General features: G+C 37.0%; 1 pseudogene; it reads right to left on the bottom strand.

Moving 5' to 3' along the window:
- Positions 1-19,425, bottom strand: part of LOC102394170 — a 30,839-nt pseudogene extending 11,414 nt beyond the window's left edge.
- Positions 19,426-19,681: the final 256 nt, after the last annotated feature.

The raw sequence follows: 19,681 nt of genomic DNA, 5'->3' as shown, positions 1-19,681 counted from the left end.
GGAAACAATTCCATTCACCATTGCAACAGAAAGAATAAAATACTTAGGAATATATCTACCTAAAGAAACTAAAGACCTATATACAGAAAACTATAAAACACTGGTGAAAGAAATCAAAGAGGACACTAATAGATGGAGAAATATACCATGTTCATGGATTGGAAGAATCAATATGGTGAAAATGAGTATACTACCCACAGCAATTTATAGATTCAATGCAATCCCTATCAAGCTATCAACAGTATTCTTCACAGAGCTAGAACAAATAATTTCACAATTTGTATGGAAATACAAAAAACCTCGAATAGCCAAAGCAATCTTGAGAAAGAAGAATGGAACTGGAGGAATCAACCTACCTGACTTCAGGCTCTACTACAAAACCACAGTTATCAAGACAGTATGGTACTGGCACAAAGACAGGAATATAGATCAGTGGAACAAAATAGAAAGCCCAGAGATAAATCCACGCACATATGGACACCTTATCTTTGACAAAGGAGGCAAGAATATACAATGGATTAAAGACAATCTCTTTAACAAGTGGTGCTGGGAACTCTGGTCAACCACTTGTAAAAGAATGAAACTAGAACCCTTTCTAACACCATACACAAAAATAAACTCAAAATGGATTAAAGATCTCAACGTAAGACCAGAAACTATAAAACTCCTAGAGGAGAACATAGGCAAAACACTCTCTGACATACATCACAGCAGGATCCTCTATGACCCACCTCCCAGCATATTGGAAATAAAAGCAAAAATAAACAAATGGGACCTAATTAACCTTAAAAGCTTCTGCACATCAAAGGAAACTATTAGCAAGGTGAAAAGACAGCCTTCAGAATGGGAGAAGATAATAGCAAATGAAGCAACTGACAAACAACTAATCTCGAGAATATACAAGCAACTCCTACAGCTCAACTCCAGAAAAATAAATGACCCAATCAAAAAATGGGCCAAAGAACTAAATAGACATTTCTCCAAAGAAGACATACAGATGGCTAACAAACACATGAAAAGATGCTCAACATCACTCATTATCAGAGAAATGCAAATCAAAACCAGTATGAGGTACCATTTCACACCAGTCAGAATGGCTGCGATCCAAAAGTCTACAAGCAATTAATGCTGGAGAGGGTGTGGAGAAAAGGGAACCCTCTTACACTGTTGGTGGGAATGCAAACTAGTACAGCCACTATGGAGAACAGTGTGGAGATTCCTTAAAAAACTGGAAATAGAACTGCCTTATGATCCAGCAATCTCACTGCTGGGCATACACACTGAGGAAACCAGAATTGAAAGAGACACGTGCACCCCGCTCTTCATCGCAGCAGTGTTTATGATAGCCAGGACATGGAAGCAACCTAGATGTCCATCAGCAGATGAATGGATAAGAAAGCTGTGGTACATATACACAATGGAGTATTACTCAGCCATTAAAAAGAATACATTTGAATCAGTTCTAATGAGGTGGATGAAACTGGAACCTATTATACAGAGTGAAGTAAGCCAGAAAGAAAAACACGCATACAGTATACTAACGCATATATATGGAATTTAGAAAGATGGTAACAATAACCCTGTGTACAAGACAGCAAAAGAGACACTGATGTATAGAACAGTCTTATGGAGTCTGTGGGAGAGGGAGAGGGTGGGAAGATTTGGGAGAATGGCATTGAAACATGTAAAATATCATGTATGAAATGAGTTGCCAGTCCAGGTTCGATGCACGATACTGAATGCTTGGGGCTAGTGCACTGGGACAACCCAGAGGGATGGTATGGGGAGGGAGGAGGGAGGAGGGGGAATACATGTATACCTGTGGTGGATTTATTTTGATATTTGGTAAAACTGGTATAATATTGTAAAGTTAAAAAATAAAATTAAATTAAAAAAATAAAAATAAAAAAGGACAATATTAAAAAAAAATTGAGAATACCAAGTGTTCCTGAGAAAGTATTGATAATAGACATTTAATAATTTTCCCCTTAATATTTTTCTGAGATTGTTTTCATAGGAAGCATTCTCCAGTTTCTAAGCACTGGAATTCTAGCATTAGGTAGCTGAAGAAAAAAAACAGAAAACAAAACAGGCTTTGGGAGCCTCAGCTTACAATATTGCAAAAGAAACTACAGACAGAATTAACAAGTAAAATATGGAACATTGTCATTTTTTATTGCACCACTTGCAGACTGTAAAATTTATTAATAATTTATTGACAGATAAAGCATTTATCTCTTGTTTTTCAGATTTTGTGTTCTATCGAAATCATAATGGGCATTACTCATGTTCAGTATCTAGGTAAAAATATTTGTCCTATACCCTTTTATGGCTACAGAATATGCAACGTTTTCTAAGCTTCCACTAAAGACAAATGCTATAATTCTGTGTTACTAAAGTAGCAAGTGCTTATGTTTTTATACTTCAGTTTCTTTAAAGGCCACCAGCTCTTGAAAACAGGACTCAGTTTCAGTATGGTAAAATTTGAAGACTTAATTTTGGCAATTGGATTTGAAAACTATTAATAAGCCATACATGCACATGATAAATTCTTGCCAATAGGTTAACATATTCCTTTAGCTGGTTAAAATAAAATCCATTCATAAGGTTATATAAAATAGTTATTCTAAAGTCACTATCCCAGTGATCTTATCATTAACTTGCCCAACTATCACTGAATTTTCTTATAACGTTAATTAGGAACTTGGTCTCTCTAGCAGGGCTAGAAATTTTATAAGGTGGGACCATTGTGGTTCTTCATGTCATGGATATGTCTCTTTCCCTAAGGGAATCGTCAGAAGATAGTTCATGGCTAGGGTGCCATTATCCATCATCTATGAGTTAGACAAATTACTTTGGAACCATGGAAAAACCCAACTTCTACAAATAAAAAATAAACCTTTTCAAATTATTATAATTTACATATGACATATAATATTATTATGCCCTGCAAAAGTTGAATTTTTAGTACAATGTCAGTTTTATTAATAAATCTGGTTACCCAGAAACACAGTAAAAATCTTGGTAAAATAACTCAAGGACAGCGACTACTAAAGGGGAGTCATTTTTAACTGAGTAGGGTAAAGTAGAAATTACCACTTTTGCAAACCAGAGGTAGTTAACTGATGATCATTTTTTTTAAGAATATTTTCAACTCCAGCTGTCTCATTGAAACACCTCTCATACCAGCAACCGTCATCTCTACTGGGGATTTCCTCCTCAAAACAATTGACAATAAGAGCAAATTCAATAATGAGACATTTAATGTTAATAACAGAGAAATTATGAATTAATATTGTATCTTTGTGGGATTTTTTTATGCAATATGAGAGTAGCAATAACTTAGCAATGTCTATCAATTTCACTGAGGCAGTAGTATTTATTATTCATCTGAACTAGGAGTCAAGAACAGAAATTCCAGCTCAAACAGTGAAGTAACTAGGATTTCCCAAGATACTTGCTTTTAGGCATAACTGTTGACGGTGGTCATCAGGTGATTTTCTTCAAGGGAGTAGAGGGGATTAGCAATCTTGCCCAATTCCTACACTGTTTCAAGTAGGGAGACTTTTATGATGAAAAGTCAGTTTTGTGCTCTGACTAGTGAATGAAGTAAAAAAGATCTATACATAATCTATGGGAGGTGAGAGGAAAGTGAGAAAGAAAAGAAATTACTGTCTCCTATTGATAGGCAGGAATGCTGCCCAACTGGAGACTATGTTAACCACACAGTACAAAATAGAACTCATTAATAGCATGTTTGGATAATGCAGGAAGAAATTTGTTTGAAATTTAATTTTACTGGTCAGCGGGAAGAGATTAAGTTTGAGGGTCGACCAACTGCTTACAGTGTCTTCTTATCCATCATCACTGCCAGAGTGAAATTCAAGTAAGAAGTGGGTTGTTGGTCATGTTTCTAATGATTAAAATAAATTAATATTACAAAATTGGTTAATGGGTGCCACAGACATTTTCTAATATTTAGAGTATAGATCCAAGATGGTAGATCTTGTCACTTGACAACAAATTAATAGATAGGAGACCATAAGGCTTTTCCAATGAAGATTTAGTGATGTTTTTAGTTGAAAGTCCTTAATAAGAATAAGATTTCCAGACATTTACCATGACACTTTTTGTCCAAGTCAACCTGTGAAAAGAATTCTGTTGGCTCATTCTGATACTTTGTAGATATAGTGGCAATGATATCAAATCAAGATGACAGTGGAATGCTGTGGACAGAAACCAACTTGACATGTTTAGACTAATGCGTAGAGATAGCTTTCCTGATAGGGATATGGAAAGAATGATGTGAATTTCATTGGTATTTAGGATGTAAATTGGATCAGAGTTTATAATGGACTCTATAAAAAAAGAAAAAATATAAAATGAATTATGACTGTGAATATTCTGACTTGCAGGTATTTACCAAAACAAGACACACTATAAAAAGACCAGGCGTGGCTATTTTATTTGTTCACTCTTTTTCCTCCATTGAGATGGAATTAATGAAATTATGAATTTCAATTTGGGCATGTTGAGCCTGAAATGACTTGGAGATATCCAAGTCAACGTCTTATAAAATCTGTTGAATATTCTGACCTGAAGTTCAAAAAGGTGAATAGAGAGGAGAATGTGGGTGGCAGAAATATAGCATGGTGGGAGAGTGTTTTTTGTTTTGTGTTTTGTGTTTTAAGGCAATAAGTAAGGCTCACTTGAGAAGAAGGTAAATATGAAACAAGAAAATGAAGAATTACTAGATGAGAAGATAGGATGTGATGGGAAGAAAGACCTGTACTCAGAAAACTGTAAGATGCTGATGAAAGAAATTAAAGATGACACCAACAGATGGGAAGATATACTGTGTTCTTGGATTAGAAAAGTAAGCGTTGTTAAAATGATCATACTACCTAAGGCAATCTATATATTAAATGCAGTCACTATCAAATTATCCAAGGCAATTTTCGTAGAATTGGAACAAAATTTGTTTGGAAACATAAAGATACATAATTGTTCATAACAATCTTGAGAAAGAAGAGTGGAATTGGAGAAATCATGCTATCTGACTGATCTTTACTGAAAATCGACATTAATCACAATATGGTGCTGGCACAGGAACAGACACATGTATTGATGGAATAGGATACAGAACCCAGAAATACACCCACATGCTTATGGCCACTAATCTATGGCAAAGGAAACATGAATATACAATGGAGAAAAGACAGTCTCTTCAGTAAGTGGTGCTGAAAACTAAACAGTTTCATGGAAAAGAATGAAATTAGGATATGCTCTCTAACATTGTGTTAAAAAATAAAGTTAAAATAGGTGAAAAACCTAAATGTAAGATTGGAGGCTATAAAATTCCTAGAGTAAAACATAGGTGTTTGTGCACACACATGTATGTGTGTGTGTGTGTGTGTGTGTGTGCTGAGTCATGTCCAACTCTTTGTGGCTCCTGGACTGTTAGTCCACCAGGCTCCTGTGTACATGAAATTTTCCAGTTAAGAATACTGGAGTAGGTTGCCATTTCCTACCCCAGGGGATCTTCACCACTCAGGGATCAAACCCATATCTCCTGCATCTCCTGCATTGACAGGGAGTTCCTTTACCACTAAGACACCTGGGAAGTCCAAAACCATACGTGGAATACTCTTTGATATGAATGCAGCAATATTTTTTTCAGATTCCTCTCCTGACCTAGGGTAACGGAAATAAAAATAGACAAATGGGACTTAATAAAACTTAAAAGCTTTTGCACAATGAAGAAAACTGTAAACAAAATGAAAAAACAACTTAAGGACCAGGAGAAAATATTTGCAAATGATGTCACCAACAAAGGATTAATTTCCAAAGTATAAAAATAGCTCATACAGCTCAATATCAAAAAGCCAAACAACCCAATTAAGAGATGGACAAAATAGCTAAATAGAAATTTCTCCAAAGACATACAGAGGGCCAACAGGCACATGAAAAGGTGCTCAATAAAACTAATAATTAGAGCAATGTAAATCAAAACTGCAATGAGATATCACCTTCAACAGTCAGAATTTCATCATTAAAATGTCTACAAATAATAAATATTGGAGATGGTGTGGAGAAAAATGAACCCTCCTACAGCATTACTGGGAATGTAAATTCATGAAGTCCCTATGGAATACAATATGGAAATTACTTTTAAAAACTTAAGACAGAACTACCAAATGATCCAGAAATCCTACTCCTGGGAGTATATATGGAGAAAACTCTAATTTAAGAAGGTAAGTACACCCCACTATTTGTAGCAACACTATTTACAAAAACCAAGACATGGAAGCAATCTAAATGTCCATCAACAGAGGTCTGGATAAAGAAGATGTGGTATATGCATACAATGGAAAGTTAACTCAGCAAAAAAAAAAAAAATGACATAATGCATTTGTAGCAACATGAATGGATCTAGAATCATCATATTAAGTGAAATAAGTCAGACAAAGACAAATATCATGTAACATCACTTATATGTGGTAATTATAAAAATAATACCAGTGAACTTATTTGCAAGGTCAATAAAGACTCACAAACACAGAAAAAAAAAAAAAAAAAAAAAACCTGTGGTTACCATTTTCGATAGTGGCAGTGGTGTGCAACATAAATTAGGAGTTTAATTTATAAACACATTGAACTATATATAAAACAGAGAAACAACAAGGACCTACTATATAGCACAGGAAACTATGTTCATTATCTTTTAATAACCTGAAAATGGAAAAGAATCTGAAAAAGAATAGATATATAACTGAATCACTTTATTGTACCTCTGAAACTAACACATTATAAATTAACTACACTTCAACTTAGTTGAAAAAGATAAAGAAGATGAAAAAGCTGGTTTTGATGGAACCAGTATATAACAGCCTTAAAAGCAGGCATTGAATTTTGATTAGCTATGATTGTTACAGTCAGTTTAAGTCATCTTGAATGCTTGAGCACAGGGACCTGATGTTGTTCAAGTTGAACCCAGTGAAAAATTCGTGTAGTAGAAATTGGAAAAAATGTGAAGACATGAAAGTTGGGAGTTATGTAGAACATCTAGAAGTCTATTATAGAATTTCATGTAAAAAGTAACAAAACCATGAAATGGAATGGAAAAGGGTAGGCAGGAGATAGATAGCAACATTTGTAACCAGACATGGAACAACTGACTAGTTCCAAATTGATAAAGGAGTTCATCAAGGCTGTATATTGTCACCCCACTTATTTAACTTATATGCAGAGTACATCATGAGGAACGCTGGACTGGAGGAAGCACAAGCTGGAATCAAGATTGCCAGGAGAAATATCAATAACCTCAGATATGCAGATGACACCACTCTTATGGCAGAAAGTAAAGAGGAACTGAAAGGCCTCTTGATGAAAGTGAAAGAAGAGAGTGAAAAAGTTGGCTTAAAGCTCAACATTCAGAAAACTAAGATCATGGCATCTGGTCCCATCTACTACTGCTGCTAAGTCGTTTCAGTCGTGTCTGACTGTGTGCCACCCCATAGACGGCAGCCCACCAGGCTCCCCGGTCCCTGGGATTCTCCAGGCAAGAACACTGGAGTGGGTTGCCATTTCCTTCTCCCTGGTCCCATCAGTTCATGGCAAATAGATGGGGAAACAATGGAAACATTGAGAGACTTTTCTTGGGCTCCAAAAACACCGTACATGGTGACTGCAGCCATGAAATTAAAAGACGCTTGCTCCTTGGAAGAAAAGCTATGACAAACCTAGACAGCATATTAAAAAGCAGAGATACCACTTTGCTGACAAAGGTCTGTATAGTCAAAGCTATAGTTTTTCCAGTAGTCATGTATGGATGTGAGAGTTGAACTATAAAGAAAGCTGAGCACTGAAGAATTGATGCTTTTGAACTGTGGTGTTGGAAAAGACTCTTGAGAGTTCCTTGGACTGCAAGGAAATGAAACCAGTCAATCCTAAAGGAAATTGGCCCTGAATATTCATTGGAAGGACTAATGCTGAAGCTGAAACTCCAATGCTTTGGCCACCTGATGAGAAGAACTGACTGAAATATTGAAGGCAAGAGGGGAAGGGGAATGACAGAGGATGAGATGGCTGGATAGCATAACCAACTCAATGAATATGAGTTTGAGCAAGCTCCAGGAGTTGGTGATGGACAGGGAAGCTTGGCGTGCTGCAGTCCTTGGGGTCTCAAAGAGTCTGGCAGGACTGAGTGACTAAACTGAACTGAACTGAGGCAGGAGATGGTTATGAACTTCACTCTACAGTATTTTCTGTTGTTTTTTGCATAATTTTTTTAAAAATTTTCTATTTAGGTTTTTGGAATCAGATATCCTAGGGTTATTGTTCTGTTTTCCTGTTGAGTCTGCCTGCAGAGGGATCCAGATGGGAAGATACTCTCATTAAGAAGCTTGTTGAACCATTGTCTAACTGGAAGGCTATTTTCTGTGTCTCTAGAAGTAATGGTAATTACTTTGAACTTTATTTCTGAAAGAAGGAGTGAAAAAATTTATTCTACTGTCTGAAAGAAGAGTATTTGCAGTGGTAGAATAGCTTTGCTTTGCTTCATTTTGGGTCCCTCTCCATCAATTAAGTAACACTAACCAATTAAAAAAAATTTAAGGTGTTTTTCTTACAAAAATGAAAATAATGGGAGTGTTCATCAACATTCCTTCCTTCTAGCCAAATGTGTTTTTTTTGTTTGCTTTTAATCCATTCAGTTTGTTCTCATGCATTATGTATTTTAAACAAATTGGAACAGAAAAACAATATTATTTTAAAACAACTTGTATTTTGAAAATTAATCTAAAAAACAATTTGTATTCTACTTTGTGCCACGTTGAGCTTTCTTCTTGTTTCTCTCTTAAATGTTTGGCTTTAGAACTTTCATATTTGGCAAAACTAATACAATTATGTAAAGTTTAAAAATAAAATAAAACTAAAAAAAAAGAAAATTAAACTATACTATACTATATTTACTTGAAATTATACTCACAGTTTTCCACAGCTGTGGAATATTCTTCAAGAGATGTGAATACTTGACCACCTTACCTGCCTCCTGAGAAACCTGTGTGCAAGTCAAGATCAACAGTTAGAACAGGACATGGAACAACGGACTGGTTCAAAACCGGAAAGTAGTACTTCAAGGCTCTGTATTGTCACCTTGCTTATTTAACTTATAAGCAGAGTTATTGCTGTTCAGTCACTCAGTTATATCCAACTCTGTGACTCCGTGGGCTGCAGCATGCCAGGCTTCCCTATTCTTCTGTTGACTCAGATGGTGAAGAATCTGCCTGAAATTCAGGAGACCTGGGTTCAATCCCTGGGTTGGGAATATCCCCTGGAGAAGGAAATGGAAACCCACTTCAGTATTCTTGCCAAGAGAATTTTATGAACTGAGGAGCCTGGAGGGCTCCAGTCCCTGGGGTCGCTGAGAGTAGGACACAACTAACACTTTCACTTTTTTCAAATCAGAATTTGCAAGATTAAATGATAAATTTAAATTCATTTTTTTCTCATATTTAAACAAAGTCAATTAAGTGAAATATTAAAAACCAATGAGTCAAAGAGCAGCATAAAATAGTAATTAGAAAATAATTAGCTAATAAAGTAAGATGGCAATGGAAAAGTCATGAAATGACAGTATCAGAACCAGAACATTAATGAGAACTGACATTGAAGGATAGACATGCCAAATACAACATCAGCTATGACTGAGTGCATATTCCAAAGACTGGTTCCAGTGACAATATCTCCAGAGTTCAAGGAATTTTCCTAGTGCTGACTTAGTATAATTAGAGGAGAAAAATAAGTATCTTTAAAATTATGCTACTCTAGAGATGATTTCCTAGTAAATAAGCTTATATTTAGAAAATGATTAATTTGAGCTTCTTCAATTTTAGTTATCTGTTGTTTAAAAATGATCATGACTTAATTTTCTAAACAGAAATGATTAAAATGCATACACACCATGCATTAGAAGTTCCATGTGCCTCTTCACAGCTTAAAGCAAGAGAAAAATCTATTATGTTGTTAAGGTTAGGTCAAATACGAGTTGGAAAGAGTAAAATAAATAGCTAATATCATTCCTGTATCTATCAGACAAACACAGAATCGGTAGAATATGTGTATGTGTGGTGTGCATAAAGACATTTATTTCAATGACTGATCTTGGCTTACACAAATGTAGGGTCTGGTTAAGGAAGTCTGAAATCCACAGGGCAGGTTGGCAGGCTGTTTACTGTCAGATAAGAGTTTATGTTGGGGTCCACAGGTGGGGTTTCTTCTTCCTCAGGGAAAAGCTATTTTTCTAAGTTCTTTTGACTGATTATACAAAGTCCACTCAAAGTATGGAGGCTAATCTCCTTTAATGGAAATAAACTAATGATAGATATCAGTCACATCTACAAGATACCTTCACAGCAACACCTAGGTTAACAACAATTTTGTTAGTGTTGAATAAATAATTGAATGCTTCAGTCCTAGCCAAGTGAACACATAATAATTACAATTCCCAACACTCACCTGTTTCCAGAAGCATTTCTTCTTAATAGTGAAAAGTTTTTAAATCAAATCTTTTCGGGAAGTATTGTCTAAGTCTTAGCGGTTAGTCCCTCCTCTATGAATAGTCCTTGTGCAAACAGATATATGTAAAGAAACAGAGTAAAAGAGAAGAAAAGATTAGACTGCGGCTATTTGACTTTTAGACTTGCTATAAATAAAGACAGTGTGGTACTGGCTAAAGAGTATACAACTACATCAATGCTACTGAATAGAGAGTCCAGAAATAGACTTCTATAAATACAGTCAACTAATCTTTGACAAGAAGCAAAGACAATACAATGGAACAAAGATAACCTCTTTAATAAAGAGTGCTGAAACAACTGGGCATCCACCTGCAGAAAAATGAATGACTTTACATGCTTCAAAAAAATGAATGCATAATGGATCCTAGATATAAATGTAAAAATGCAAAACTATAAACTCCTAGAAGACAGCACAGGAGAAATTGCAGATGACCTTGAGCATGATGATGTCTTTTTAAATATCAAAGATGGGAACCATGAAAGAAATAATTGATAAGCTGAAATTTATTAATATTAAAATTTGTTCTTTGCAAAGCTCAATGTCACAGACTGGGAGAAAAATATTTGCAAAAAGCACACTGATGAAGGACTGTTATCCGAAATAAAGAAACCTTAAAACTCAAAAATAAGAAAAAAAAAAAACTGATTAAAATATGAACCAAAGACCTCAACAAATATGTAACCAAGAAAAGATATGCAGATGGCAAATAAGCATGTGAAAAGATGTTCCACATCATAAGTTCTCAGGGAAATGAAAATTAAAACCCCAATAAGATATAACTGTGTAACTGCTAGAATGGCACAAATCTGAACATTGACACCATCAGATGTGGGGAGAATAGAGAGCAGGAGACGCTCACAGTTATTGCTGGTAGGAAAGTAAAATAGCATGGTCACATTGGAGAATAGCTTCATGTTTTACTACAGAACTAAATGTACCCTTACTGTACGATCTAGCAATCATACTCTCTGGTATTTATGCAAAACATTAGAAACCTGCATCCCCATATTGATTTTTATAGCAGTTTTATTCATGACGGCCAAAACTTGAAAGCAACTAAGATGTCCTTCAGTTAGGTGAGTGGTAAACCCGACTGTGGAATATGCAAACAACGGAACATTATTCATTACAAAAAATAAATCAAGCCATAGAAATGTATGAAAGAGACTTAAATGTGTTAATACGTTGCTGAGTGAAAGAAGCTAATCTGAAATGTCTACATATTGTATGATTCCAACTATGTATCATTCTGGAAAAGGAAAAACAAATTATGAACACAATGAAAAGTTCAGTGGTTGCCAAAAGTGGTTTTGGCAGGGAGCAGGGAGGAAGGATGAATAGACAGAACATAAAGGATTTTGAGGGCAGTGGAAATACTCTGTATGATATTATAATGATGGATATAAGTCATTATACATTTTTCCAACTCCAAGGGTTGGACCCTAAGGTTAACTGTGGTTTATTATGATTCGTTTATACAGTTTCATCTTTAAGGCAAATGCACCATTCTGGTGAGTGCTTTCTTTTTTCAATTGATAAATAATTGACATAAACATTATGTAAGTTTAAGATGTACCTCATGTTAATTTGGTATATTTACATACTGCAGTATAATTTCCACCATAGAGTTAGCTAACATCTCTGCTGCTGCTGCTAAGTCACTTCAGTCATGTCTGAGTCTGTGCAACCCCGTAGATGGCAGCCCACCAGGCTTCCCCGTCCCTAGGATTCTCCAGGCAAGAACACTGGAGTGGGTTGCCATTTCCTTCTCCAATGCATGAAAGTGAAAAGTGAAAGTGAAGTCGCTCAGTCGTGTCCGACTCTTAGCGACCCCATGGACTGCAGCCTACCAGGCTCCTCCGCCCATGGGATTTTCCAGGCAAGAGGACTGGAGTGGGTTGCCATTGCGTTCTCCAAGCTAATATCTCTAGCATGTCACATAATTATCTTTTTTGTGTGTGTCGTGAGAACAATTAAAATCCAGTCTCTTAGCAACTTGGAAAATTATAATACCGTATTGTTGGCTATAATTACTATGCTGTACATAGGCTTGCGCTGTAAACATTTCCCCAATTTCCCTATTTTTGTGCCCTGAAACCACCATTTTACTTTCTCTCTATATATGCATACACACACACACACACACACACACACACACACACACAAATAATATATATATGTATGGGTTCACAACATATATATGTATATATATATATGTGTGTGTGTGTATATATATATTTGCTGTTGTTGTTGTTGTTAACAACAAAACTGAGAGGAAAGTACAATCTCCCATAAACCCCCTATGCCTTGTGTGTATATATATATATATATAAGGGTTATACATGGTATAACTTTAATTAAGGTTATACCATGCATAACCTTCCTGTATTATCCCCTTCAATTTCATAGTAACAAATATTTTCATTATGTAACATCGTGCTGTTGTTCAATCACTAAGTTGTGTCCGACTCTTTGCAAGCTCGTGGACTTCAGCATGCCAGGCTTCCCTGTCCTTCACTGTCTCCTGGAGTCTGCTTAAGTTCATGTCCATTGAGCCAGTGATGCCATCATGTAATATCATGAAATCACCAAATGTTATGATTTTTTATGGTATACATTTCTTTCAGTTTTTTTTGTTTGTTTGTTTGTTTGTTTTTTATTCCACACTATGGTATGGAGCTAAGGTCTGTAGTCTGTGTTCTATGAAGTCTTGAAATTTCCTGCTGCCTCTGCATTCTGCCCAGGTGGCAGAACCGGCAGCTGTCTTGGAGAATGTACACTCACATATTAAAAAGCATCAGCTAGCATCCTTTTCATGATGCCCTTGGGTACCTCTTGGCTGAGAAAAATTGTGAAAGTAATGAGCTTTTTTTTTTTACTTCTGGAAAAGCTAAACTTTTAATGGTACTTATGTTACCTTCTACTCAGTCTGTTAAAAAAAATACTTGTTTTCTGCCTAATAACACAGCTAAAGCTGTGGTCATTCCTCATTCTCAGACTACTCTCATACTCTACTTCACCAGCAGAGCAATTTCCCTTGGTAACTCTTTCAGATATTTCCCTTTTCTAAATTAATTAAAAACAAATAAACAAAAGAGGGAAGGAAAGACAAAGTAACTTTGATGTGAGGACATTCAGTATGTTTTCTTTATTTTCCACACAGATCATCATTAATGCTCCCCAGATAGTCAGTCAAAATATAAAAGTATTTACTCCTCATTTCTATAATGACACCCCTACCCTAGCACATGTTTATAAACAGGTGATGCTAAGAAGAACTGAACATGATTGATACATTCAAAGTTTCTACAGCATGACTCTAGTAATGTAAGAACTGTTTTATTGTCAACTACACAGACTATTTAAGAGGTGGACACTCAAGAAAAATAAAGTGGCTCACTTCCCTCCTTACCACCTTTTGGAGATCATACAGAGACCATAGAATCAGGATCCATTATTCACCTGAAAAATCCTGAGAGTTTTTATGATATTCAGAATGTTTTTTTAATCAATTTTTTATTGCCTAAGGTTTAAAGTACAAGTGTGAGCAAAAAATGTGAGTGACCATTGGCAAGACTCTTCTAAAATATTTTGAAGTATCAATCAGTTTAGTTGAGTTCAGTCACTCAGTCATGTCTGACTCTGCAACCCCATGGACTGCAGCACACAGCATCTCCCTGTCCATCACCAGCTCTTGGAGTCTACTCAAATTTATGTCCATCGAGTTGGTGATGCCATCCAGCCATCTCATCCTCTGTCGTCCCCTTCTTCTCTTGCCCTCAATCTTTGCCAGCATCATGGTCTTTTTAAATGAGTCAGTTCTTCACATCAGGTGGCCAAAGTATTGGAGTCTCAGCTTCAGCATCAGTCCTTCCAATGAATATTCAGGACTGATTTCCTTTAGGATGGACTGGTTGGATCTCCTTGCAGTCTAAGGGACTCTCAAGAGTCTTCTCTAACACCACAGTTCAAAAGCAGCAATTCTTTAGCACGCAGCCTTTATGGTCCAAATATCACATCCATACGTGACTACTGGAAAAACCATAGCTTTGACTGTACTGACCTTTGTGGGCAAAGTGATGTCTCTGCTTTTTAATATTATGCTATCTAAGTTTGTCATAGCTTTTCTTCCAAGGACAAAGCATTTTTTTTTCATTTCATGGCTGCATTCACCATTCATAGTGATTTTGGATTCCAGGAAAATAAAATATTTCACTGTTTACATGGTTTCCCCATCTATTTGCCATGATCTTAGGGTTTTGAATGTTGAGTTTCTTTGTTTTATTTTATTTTATTTTTAAACTTTACATAATTGTATTAGTTTTGCCAAATATCAAAATGAATCTGCCACAGGTATACATGTGTTCCCCATCCTGAACCCTCCTCCCTCCTGAATGTTGAGTTTCAAGCCAGCTTTTTCACTCTCCTCTTTCACCTTCATCAGGAGGCTCTTTAGTTCTTCGCTTTTTGCCATTAGGGTGGTGTCATCTGCATATCTGTGATTATTGATATATCTCCTGGAAATCTTGATTCCAGCTTGAGCTTCATTCAGCCTGGTATTTCGCATTATATACTCTGCATATAATTTAAATAAGCAAGGTGACAGTATACAGCTTTGATGTAGCCCTTTCCCAGTTTTGAACCAGTCTATTGTTCCATGTCTGGTTCTGTTGATTCTTGTCCTGAATACAGATTTCTCAGGAGGCAGGTAAGATGGTCTGGTATTCACATCTCTTTAAGCATTTTCCACTGCTGCTGCTGCTAAGTCACTTCAGTCGTGTCCGACTCTGTGCGACCCCATAGACGGCAGCCCACCAGGCTCCCCCATCCCTGGGATTCTCCAGGCAAGAACATTGGAGTGGGTTGCCATTTCCTTCTCCAGTGCATAAAACTGAAAACTGAAAGTGAAGTCGCTCAGTCGTGTCCGACTCTTAGCGAACCCCTGGACTGCAGCCCACCAGGCTCCTCTGTCCATGGGATTTTCCAGGCAAAAGTACTGGAGCGGGGTGCCATCACCTCGTCCATAAGCATTTTCCACAGTTTGTTGTAATCCACACAGGCAAAGTCTCCAGCATAGTCAATGAAGAAAAAGTAGGTGTTTTTCTGGAATTCTCTTGCTTTTTCTATGATCCAACAAATGTTGACAATTCGGTCTCTGATTCCTCTGCTTTTTCTAATTCCAGCCTGTAAATCTGAAAGTTCTTGGTTCATGTACTGTTGAAGTCTAGCTTGGAGGATTTTAAGCATGACCTTGCTAGCACGTCAAATGAGTGCAATTGTGTGGTAGTTTGAACATTGTTTGTCATTGCTCTTCTTTAGGATTGGAATGAAAACTGACCTTTTCCAGTCTTGTGGCGGCTGCTGAGTTTTCCAGTTTTGCTGGCATACTGAGTGCAGCACTTTAATAGCATCATCTTATAGGATTTGAAATTGCTCAGCTGGAATTCATCACCTCCACTAACTTTGATTGTAGTAATGCTTCCTAAGATTCACTGGACTTCACACTCCAGGATAAAGTACAGTAAAAATATTGCTTTCTAATTTTAACGAAATTCAGTTGTCCATTTGTGAAAATTAAGTGCTATGGATGAAAATGAAGAGAAAAGACCTGAGAATTGAATGACCAGCCAGAGGCAGTTTTCTGAAATGAGAAAGTCATCTATTAATTTCCCCACTGTCTATTAGTTAAGGTGTCTAAACACTCAGGGCTGTAGTTTTTCTGTATATAAAGAAGAATATTCTCTTACAGAGATTCTACAACTATTAGGATCAATATATGTGAAATTCTTGGACTATAATGCTTAGGTTCTCTGGCATGAATGTTAAAGGTTTTTATAATATTTTTAATAATTTTTTGCTCTTGGGCAGAATTAATTTATCTCTTGGGTAAGCTACTGCTATAGAAAAACTAATAGAAAAAAGTAATAACCTATAGAGAACTAATGAGACCGAAGCTCTTGATGTAAAATAGGTTTAAGCTCTATATTTTAACATGGTTTTCATATTATTTCAAATTCTTGAGCTATTAAGTAGGTGTAAAAGTAATTGCAGTCTTGCATTGTTGAAATTTACCATTTCGTATTGGGATATATTCTTAACGTGGTCACCATTTTAATGCACATTTCTCACTTTATGTTTTTTGCTCATGACTTGTTAAATATGCAGGGGGACAATATACAGCCTAAATGTATTCCTTTTCCTATTTGGAACCAGTCTGTTGTTCCATGTCCAGTTCTAACTGTTGCTTCCTGACCTGCATACAGGTTTCTCAAGAGGCCAGTCAGGTGGTCTGGTATTCCAATCTCTTTCAGAATTTTCTACAGTTTATTGTGATCCACACAGTCAAAGGCTTTGGCATAGTCAATAAAGCAGAAATAGATGTTTTTCTGGAACTCTCTTGCTTTTTCCATGATCCAGTGGATGTTGGCAATGTGATCTCTGGTTCCTCTGCCTTTTCTAAAACCAGCTTGAACATCTGGAAGTTCATGGTTCATGTATTGCTGAAACCTGGCTTGGAGAATTTTGAGCATTACTTTACTAGCCTGTGAGATGAGGGCAATTGTGTGATAGTTTGAGCATTCTTTCGCATTGCCTTTCTTTGGGATTGGAATGAAAACTGACCTTTTCCAGTCCTATGGCCACTGCTGAGTTTTCCCAATTTGCTGGCATATTGAATGCAGCACTTCCACAGCATCATCTTTCAGGATTTGAAATAGCTCCACTGGAATTCCATCACCTCCACTAGCTTTGATTGTAGTGATGCTTTCTAAGGCCCACTTGACTTCACATTCCAGGATGTCTGTCTCTAGGTCAGTGATCACACCATCGTGATTATCTTGGTCGTGATGATCTTTTTTGCACAGTTCTTCTGTGTATTCTTGCCACCTCTTCTTAATATCTTCTGCTTCTGTTAGGTCCATACTATTTCTGTCCTTTATCGAGCCCATCTTTGCATGATAGCTATTTGTAAGGCCTCCCCAGATAGCCATTTTGCTTTTTTGCATGAGGAAAAGGAGTACGTAAAGGCTGTATATTGACACCCTGCTTATTTAACTTATATGCAGAATACATCATGAGAAACGCTGGGCTGGAAGAAGCACAAGCTGGAATCAAGATTCCCAGGAGAAATATCAATAACCTCAGATATGCAGATGACACCACCCTTATGGCAGAAAGTGAAGAAGAACTAAAAGGCTTTATTTTATTTTATTTTATTTTTAAAATTTACAATATTGTATTAGTTTTGCCAAATATCAAAAGAAATCCGCCACAGGTATACACGTGTTCCCCATCCTGAACCCTCCTCCCTCCTCCCTCCCCATACCATCCCTCTGGGTCGTCCCATTGCACCAGCCCCAAGCATCCAGTATCGTGCATCGAACCTGGACTGGCGACTCATTTCATACATGATATTATACATGTTTCAATGCCATTCTCCCAAATCTTCCCACCCTCTCCCTCTCCCACAGAGTCCATAAGACTGTTCTATACATCAGTGTCTCTTTTGCTGTCTCATATACAGGGTTATTGTTACCATCTTTCTAAATTCCATATATATGCATTAGTATACTGTATTGGTGTTTTTCTTTCTGGCTTACTTCACTCTGTATAATAGGCTCCAGCTTCATCTACCTCATTAGAACTGATTCAAATGTATTCTTTTTAATGGCTGAGAGGAGAGTGAAAAGTTGGCTTAAAGCTCACCATTCAGAAAACTAAGATCATGGCATCTGGTCCTATCATTTCATGGGAAATAGATGAGGAAACAGTGGAAACAGTGTCAGATTTTATTTTGGGGGGCTCCAAAATCACTGCAGATGGTGACTGCAGCCATGAAATTAAAATCGCTTACTCCTTGGAAGGAAAGTTATGACCAACCTAGATGGCATATTCAAAAGAAGAGACATTAATTTTCCCACAAAGGTCCGTCTAGTGAAGGCTATGGTTTTTCCAGTGGTCATGTATGGGTGTGAGTGTTGGACTGTGAAGAAGGCTGAGTGCCGAAGAATTGATGCTTTTGAACTGTGGTGTTGGAGAAGACTCTTGAGAGTCCCTTGGCCTGCAAGGAGATCCAACCAGTCCATTCTAAAGGAGATTAGTCCTGGGTGTTCATTGGAAAGACTGATGCTGTAGCTGAAAATCCAATACTTCGGCCACCTCATAAGAAGAGTTGACTCATTGGAGAAGACCTTGATGCTGGGAGGGATTAGGGGCAGGAGGAGAAAGGGACAACAGAGGATGAGATGGCTGGATGGCATCACCGACTTGATGGATATGAGTTTGAGTGAACTCCGGGAGTTGGTGATGGACAGGGAGGCCTGACGTGCTGTGGTTCATGGGGTTGCAAAGAGTCAAACACGACTGAGCAACTGAACTGAACTGAATGACTTGTTATTTACTGTATGTTTGTTGTTGTTGTTGTCGTTAATTTTCAGTTCAGTTTTATTCAATCGCTCAGCTGTGTCCGACTCTTTGTGACCCCTGGACTGCAGCATGCCCCGCCTCCCTCTCCGTTAGCAACTTCTCTGTGACAACACCAGACCACACGTCACACAACAAATGCTTGAAAGTTGAATGAACTGGACTACAAACTTTTGCCTTATTTTAGGCTAGGAAAATACTGTTAGACACAAAGGCAGTTTGAGAGATTTTCTTTTTGAGTTCAAAATGGGTCATGAAGCAGTAGAGACAACTTCCAACTACACAACAAATTTGGCCCAGAAACTGCTAATGAATGTACAGTGCAGTGTTGGTCCAAGATGTTTTGCAAAGGAGGCAAGAACCTTGAAGAAGAGGATCGTGGTGGTCGGCCATCAGAAGTGGCAATGACTGATTGAAAGCCATCATCGAAGCTGAGCCTCTTACAACTACATAAGAAGCTGCCAAAGAACTCAGTGTTGACCATTCTGTGGTCATTCAGCATTTGAAGTAAATTGGAAAAGTGAAAAAGCTCAGTAAATAGGTGCCTCATGAGCTGAAAGAATTTTAAAATCATCATTTTAAAGTGTCATCTTCTCTTATTCTATGCCACAACAATGAACCATTTCTTGATCAGATTGTGATGAAAAATGAATTTTATATAACAGACAACAGACAACAT

Source organism: Bubalus bubalis, chromosome 1 (assembly GCF_019923935.1).
Source record: "Bubalus bubalis isolate 160015118507 breed Murrah chromosome 1, NDDB_SH_1, whole genome shotgun sequence".
Lineage (NCBI taxonomy): Eukaryota > Metazoa > Chordata > Mammalia > Artiodactyla > Bovidae > Bubalus > Bubalus bubalis.
Note: the sequence above shows the minus strand (reverse complement) of the source record. Positions and strands in the feature narration are given on the sequence as shown.